Raw genomic sequence first — 7,838 nt, forward strand, 5'->3', positions numbered from 1 at the left:
GATAGATAGATAGATAGATAGATAGACAGACAGACAGACAGACAGATAGATAAATAGATATAAATATATAGATATATAAATTATGTATGTATATATAGATATTATAGATAGGTAGGTAAATAAATAGATATAGATGGTATATATAAATATTATAGATAGATAGATAGATAGATAGATAGATAGATAGATAGATAGATAGAGATGGTATAGAGATAGATATAGATATATAAACATGAAGAAAAATGGAATTTGCAAGACAATAGATATGACTGGAAAATCATGTTGAATGAGGTCATCCAGGCTCCAAAGAAACAAACATTGCATTCTGTATTGTCTATGGAGATTCTACCTTCAGATCTTTTTTTGTTATGAGTATTTAACAAGAGGCACATGTGGGAGCCAAGAAACTACAACCAGACCATAGTGAGCATGCTTAGGGAATGGATCTAGTTGAATGTAGGTAAAATTAAAGTAAGGAGGGGAATTCATGGATCAGAAGAGTTCCACCAAGTAGTGGAATGATAGAAAAAAAGAAAAATGAGGATCCAATGGAAGGTTTATCTAAAACAAAGCTATTTGTCTTACAATCCAATTGGGGAGGGGACAGTAAATGGGGCTAATGGGATACATGTATGTTTTGTGAAAGAACACAGAAAGGAAGAATACTGGAAGTTGATGGTTTTATGTAAGGATGGAGACAGGAGATACAACAAGGAGAGTTACAATGAATTTACAAAATGAGGGATGCTGAGAAAGCCTCATCATGGCCCAGCTGTTTGGGAGGTAGTTAAAATATACTTTAAAGGCATGTTAACAGATTTACTGCATGTTGGTGAACTATACCGCTCCTAGAGGATGTGCATTATTATGTGAAAATCCAAGAAAAGTACTACCTCCCTAGGAGTTATTCGTGAAAGAGGACTCCAAGGATGCACCACACACACCCCAACCCCGCCACCACAGCACAGGCTGCAGCCATTGTTCTTGCTTTCCTACTTTAATTAGATGACAAAGAGACTATTGCTAAAGTGGTTGCAGGACACAGAGAACTCAGTATTGAAAGGACCTGGAATCTCTTCTTGCTGACTGGCTTTCCTAGTGCTGGAAGGTGCTTTGCAGATTGCTAGTGGAGAAAATACAAGGATGGTTCTCTTTAGCACTGGGGATTTTATGCTTCGATTCCAGGTAATATGCTCCCTGGTACCCTAGTAACATCATAGTGACGGGGCAACTAGTCTCTCTCCTGATTGGATTTGATGTTTTCCCCACAGGAGAAAATTCATTTATCTGGCACATCATCAAAACCCATGGTTAGGGAGGTCATAGGCTCTAGGGAAGAAACTGTTGCTTTGTTTTTGTTTTTCCATTTTGTCATTAATTAATTAATTAGTTCACTTTATATCCCAATCCCACTGTCCTTCCCAGACCTCCTCACAGAGCCCCTCTCTTCCTTTCACCTCTGAAAAGGAGGAGGTTCCCCCTTCGTACCAACCCACCCTGACACCTCAAGTCACTACAAAACTAGGCCATCCTCTCCCAGTGATGTCAGACGAGACCACCCAGATAGGGGAACGGGATTCACAGTCAGGCAACAGAGTCAGAGACAGCCCCCACTCCAGTTGTTGGAAGACCCACCTAAAGACCAAGTTGCATATCTGTTACATCATATGTGTGGGGTGGCCTAGGTCCAGCTTCTGTATGCATTTTGCTTGGTGGTTCTGTCTCTGGGGGGCCCCAAGGGTCCAAGTTAGTTGACTCTGTTGATCTTCTTGTGAAATCCCTATCCCCTCCAGATTCCTCCATCCTTCCCCCAACTCTTTCACAAGACTTCCCTAGTTCAGTTTAATGTTTGGCTGTGTGTCTCCTAGTCACGTCAAACTGTCTTCTGAATACCCACGTTTCCATTCATAGATTTCTACTGCTCTCAACCATGTCAGAGAAGCATGTTATTACAGAGGGTAGTATCTCATGTAGAGACTCACTATTGATCAAAGTTCCAAGAGTGAGGTCCTGTGAGTGTTCAGCTGTTGATGAGAAATATGCATTACTCCCTGGCACTCCCCACATACAGAGGCACACACAAGGTTCAGGGAACATCTCACAAGAGATGGAGGGAAGACGGAACAGCTGTCTGATAGTGAGAGATATTATAAAATGCTGTCATCTGTTTACAACATGACCCCTACCACTCATGAACTCACAGAAGCTGTGACTAGCTACGTACTACTTACACAAGACCGAACCAGTTAGATATTCAATCACAGAGGGGCTTCTGAGTGTCCACCTCTAAGTGAGGAGCCATTTGCAGTTGATAGTTGTTGATGGAGCAGTAGAAGGTCGGTCTTGTCTCACCGGAGGACCTCATGTCCGTGTGAATGAGGGCGACATTAAATGGATCCAGTGGAGTCAGACAAACAGAAGAAACATAAGGGGAGAATAAGAAATTGAAAGGCAGATGTGACAGGCATTAATGGGGATAAAACTTGCATGAAGGTGTGAGGTATGGATATGACATTTATATATATGTATATAATTTTATATATATATATGTGTGTATATAATTATATTAATAAAAATATTTTAAGTGACAAAGGCTTACATTAAGACATAGTGTAGCTACACAGTTTTCTAGGAAGAGGTGTCTGGTTGTGCTGCTCCATTTTGCTGAGTGGGGAATTCAAGTTTGAGTCCAGACTTGAATTTCTTGTGCTGTGGTGGTGACTGTATGTGCTGTTAAAATCAACTCCCCTTTCCTGTGCTTTCTTGTGTAGCTTCTTTCCCCGATGGACAAAGCATTTCCACTCTGGCTCATCACAATGCATGGGTTTTTCACTGTCTTGGATTCTGGTCACTGTGGTGACACTCTTGGTAAAAAGCAAGAATCATTTTGAGTCACAGGATGTTTATGAAAAGAAATTTCTCTGGAGAAGGAATATGCAAAGTAGACGTGAATAAGTCTGCTTTCTGCTTCGTTATTTTCTAATAGATTCCACATCCAACAAATTCACAAAGTCCTGACATGCCATAGGAAAGCTCTGTAGGACAAATTAAAGATTAAAAATAGTAACCTCACGCATGCAGACTCCACTGCCCAATTAGAGCCACTGTCTCCACATTTATCTTTATCTTCAAGATTGCACTCATGAATATGTAATACTTGAGAGACTAGGAGATATGCTTTTAAACTTTTGAAGTGTTGGCTAATGCCAAGAAGCTTTGCCTACTAAAAATGTGTTTCCACCCCAGGAGGATCCTGGGATAAGGAGAACAAAAATCTCTAGGGATTATGGGGGATTGATTTAAATACAGATTGCTTATATTGATCTTGTCATTGCCTCCAATTGTACTTTAATGTAAGTAGGATTTGATAAAGTTCAGAGACTGACAGACCTTGTAAATAGGTGCTTGAGTTATTACATTCTTATTTCTCCAAGTCAAGCATGTTATTGGTAAAAAACGTTAGCCAGAGACAGAAACAATGAAACCGGCTTTGCTGGATAGTTTTGTATCAACTTGACACAAGCTTAAGTCATCGTAAAGGATGTAATTTCAATCAAGAAAATGCCTCCATAAGATCAGGCTATAAGCAAGACTGTGGGGAACTTTCTTAATTAGTGATTGATGGAGGAGGTCCCAGTCCACCATGGGTGATACCATCCCTAGGCTGGTGGTCCTGGGTTTCTTAAAAGTGTAGGATGAGTATGCCAGTAAGCAGCATCCCTCCATGCCTTTCTTTCAACTTATGCTTCCAAGCTTCTGCCCTTGAGCTCCTGTCCCAACTTCCTTCAATGATCAACAGTGATGTATAGACCAAATAAACTCTACACTACCCAAGTCACTTGTGTTCATGGTGTTTTATCATATCAATCATAAATCTAAATAAGACAAACTAGTATCTTGTTGATGGGTCTTGCTGTGAAAGACATGATCATTTTGTTTTGGTAAAGATTGTGGTAGGTCTTTGGAAGTTTGAACTAAAATGCCATTGCGCATTCAAGACTTGGTGAGCTGTTCTGTGGGAGCTTGAAAGATAAGAATCTTGAAAGTAACATAGATGTTGGAGGCCCGGCTTTTGGAGTTCCTGAGGGAAATTTGAGAGTCACTTAAAGATTTTCAGGGATGCTTCCTATTTTGAGTTGAGAATCTGTGGTTCTGATTAGGTGGAGTTGAAGAATCTGTTGTAGTTAACAAGAAACAAGAACCACTGAAGAGAAACCTTTGCTTTACTGGGACAATCCACAGGGCTGTCTGTCAGCTCACCCCTAAGAAGTTAGAGGTGATTAAGAAGAGATGGAGTCCCACTGAGATGAAATCTTATGGGAAGTGGTTTTCACAGAGTCAGCACATAGAAGCTACGTTCCAGTGGTGGCCAAGGTTATGCCCCACACTTGCAGCTGGAATTGGTAGGGTGTAAGTCAACCAAACAGCATTAGTTTTGAAGGCATGAAGGAATCACTGAGAGCAACTCAGGCTTGGCACTGGGTTGCAGGGCTGAATCCCTGAAGAGAAGCCAGGGGAGCCTATTAGTGAAACTGTAGTCCAGTTGCACCAGAGACTGCATTCTGGAGATGCCAATACCAAGAACAGCAGCAAACAGTAGAGTAGACCCAGCCAGGGCTGAGACAAGCTATGTGTGCTGTAGAGTGTGAAGTTAGAGAAGTGACCCAAGTCTATTGGAAGAGCTCAGATCATGGGTCAATCACAGGTATCGGGCACTGACTGATTAACACTGTTGGAGTTTTGTTGGAATTTTATTTTGCTTTGATTGGATAGTGACTGTGCCCTGATACTTCCGTCTTAAAGTAAGGGAATATTTAACTTACTTTTCAAATTATTTTATAAAAACTCACAGTAAAAAAAAAAAGGATGAATCTTTAAAGAGATTATAGGTTTTAAAAGAAAATTTGGACTTTTGAAGAGATTGAATTTTAAAGTGTTTGAGATTATAAGGACTGAGGGAGTTTTTGAGTCTGCAAAGTGCTTTATACTGGGATGTTCATGATAATGTGTGACCCTAGGGATGAATAGGGAAGGAAGGGTGGCCTAAAAGTGATATATTTGTGATTCAACGTGTCAAGGGTCAGTTGTGCTGGACAGTTTATGTCAATTTAATGCAAGCTAAAGGCATTGAGGGCTGAACCTCAAGAAAGAAAATGCACCTCTAAGATGGGACGGCAGGCAAGCTTGTAGGACATTTCTTAATTAGTGATTGATGGGGGAGGGACGAGTCCATTATGGGCGGTGCCCTCCCTCTCTGCTGGTGGTTCTGGATGGTAGAGACAACACCTTGTGCATTGTATGGATTCGTCCCCTTCAATTAAAAAGCCTACGACCTATGGCTTAGGCAGGACATCGAGGTGGGGCATCAGGGAAGTAAAAAGGATTCTGGGATAGAGTCGGGCAGAAGATTCGCTGGAAAGATGTAACCAAGATGGACCAACCCCTTGGCAGACTGTATGTTAGAATAAATGGGATATTTTAAGTTATATCTGCTCAGAGAAGAGCCTAGCTATACGGCCAAGGTATTTATAAATATTTTTTTGAGTCTGGGTCCTAATTTTGGGAGCATGGGACTTGACTTCAAAACTGCATCATATAAGAGAGCAGGCTGAGCCAGCAAGCCACTGGAAACTAAGCCAATAACAGCATCCCTATGTGGCCTCTGCCTCAGCTCCTGCCCTGTTTGAGTTCCTGCTCTGACTTCCATTAATGATGAACAGTGATGCAGAAAGCATAAACCTAATAAGCCCTTCCCTTCCCATATTGCTTTTGATTATGGTGTTTCATCAGAGCAATGAAAAAACCTAAGACAGGGAATGTGTCTATAGTTAATATACACAAAATATATTACCTCCTGTATCTGCTGGTAGATAGGATTCTCAAACCTTTCTATACTCTACTGTACATCACTCAACAATGTAAATGCTCACTGACATTCTTGCCCAAGTTCCAATTGTTTATTGACCATAGATTATCTCTGAGAGTAAACATTGAGCTGAAAATAATCAAAATCTTTCAATTTAATTTTATTTTAAGTGATACAACTGACAAATAGAAGTTGTCACGAAGGAAAGTGTACTTGGTTGTGAGTGACACCAAGGCAAAAGGACAGAGTGTTTCAGAAAACCCATAATTATATTTTTATGTAGCATATATTATGTATTTATTTATTCATTTTGGAAAAAAAATATGAAACAGGAAAATTTCAAAACTGCCAGCAGGTGCTATGGGTGTGGGTTTATATTGGGGTGAATATAAAGGGTAAATGAGCAGGGCTCCTGGCAAGAAGGTAGCTTGAGTGAAGCATACACAGGACATTTACAAAAGCCTGAGCATATGAGTTCCTTTAATTTGAAATAAAATAAAATTAAATGATTTTGATGTCTTCTGCCATCTCTTTTACATGGGCTGGCTTAATTTCATTTCTTTCCAGTTTTGAATGAAGGTGCTTTTTTTTTTTTTAATTCTCCCGTGTTTATTATTTTCAAACAAAAAGGGTATTGGAATAATTATCAGAGTACACTTTGGCAGGAGTAAATTTTATATATTTAATTGTGAGGGAAAAGCAATCTGTTCAGTATGAGAATGCATCTGGTGTCTTGATGCAAAACAATAATGAGGAAAGACAATTGTGTATGGGGTTTAGCTTATTCTCATGCAATTTTAATAGCTTTTATTTGTCGGTTTCTTCTCTTTGTTTTAGGGATGGATACAGGTTTTTAAAATATGCCCAGATGCTTTCTTTTCTCTAGACTGATCTCAAATCTGAACTTCAGTGATGACTCTGTCTACCTTCCCTTGATCCAAGTTTATTTAACAAAGTCATGAATAAGATTGCCTGACTTTGGTAGCCTGCTCCTCAGTAGAAACCCATACAGTGGGACTGACATGGTCTCCACAAAGCCACAAAGGACAGTGGTAACAGAAGTGTGAGCTGTCTTAAGCAGGAGACTTCCAGGCTGGTAAGGAGCCCAGCTATGGCATGACAGTTTATTTGGGTGCATGTAGATGTGTCCCATCATCATCAAGTATAAAAACTACTGAGTGTCTTCAAATAAAACGACCGCAAAGAATGACGGCATCAAAGAGGTTGAAGCCAAATTAAGGCTCAGTCCTCATAAAGGACAGATAAATGAAGCTAGAAAAAAAAATCAGTCATTGACTTAAGCTGAATATTTAAGCAGAATAAGTCGGCTTAAAGAACCAGAAATTTGAAGATAAGGCAAATACAGTTGCATTGGCAGAACAGGATGAAGAAAAATGAAATAACATAAATGAGCTTTCAAGACTTCTAGGCCAACATGAAGCAGAGGACCTTTCCCCTGGAGAAGCTGCTGGAGGAGAAGAGCCATATGAGGGCATGTCCAGTAAGTAGCAGCCGCCTAGCTGAGGGACAGTGAGGGTCCCCTCATTGGAGTTCACTGAACTTCAAAGCACCTTGCTGTTCTGATTAGGTATTAGAGACAGTGTGTCATACACGCATCAGGAGTAAGGTGACTCCTCACATACAGGGGGACCTTAATGACACTCAGAGCAGACTGCTCATCTGCAACCATGGGAACGGAAAGCCTCTACATAGTTAAAGTACTTACATCAGAAGAGTCATGTCCCTTCAAAATCAAAAGCTGTGGAATGTGATGAGTCTAAGGCCTTGTAGTAAGTCTATATGGTTCCTGGGGAGAGGCATAAGAGGAAATAAGGGGGGAAAAATCAAACCGTTCATCATTGTGAAAAGCAACTTAAGACCAACGAGCGCATCCATGTGAGAAACAAGATAGACAGTTCTGTGATGCACACAAAGCACATAAGAAAGATGATGTCATCCAGTCTCTCCTCAT

This window comes from Mastomys coucha, unplaced genomic scaffold (genome assembly GCF_008632895.1).
Source record: "Mastomys coucha isolate ucsf_1 unplaced genomic scaffold, UCSF_Mcou_1 pScaffold3, whole genome shotgun sequence".
In the NCBI taxonomy this organism is placed as follows: Eukaryota; Metazoa; Chordata; class Mammalia; order Rodentia; family Muridae; genus Mastomys; species Mastomys coucha.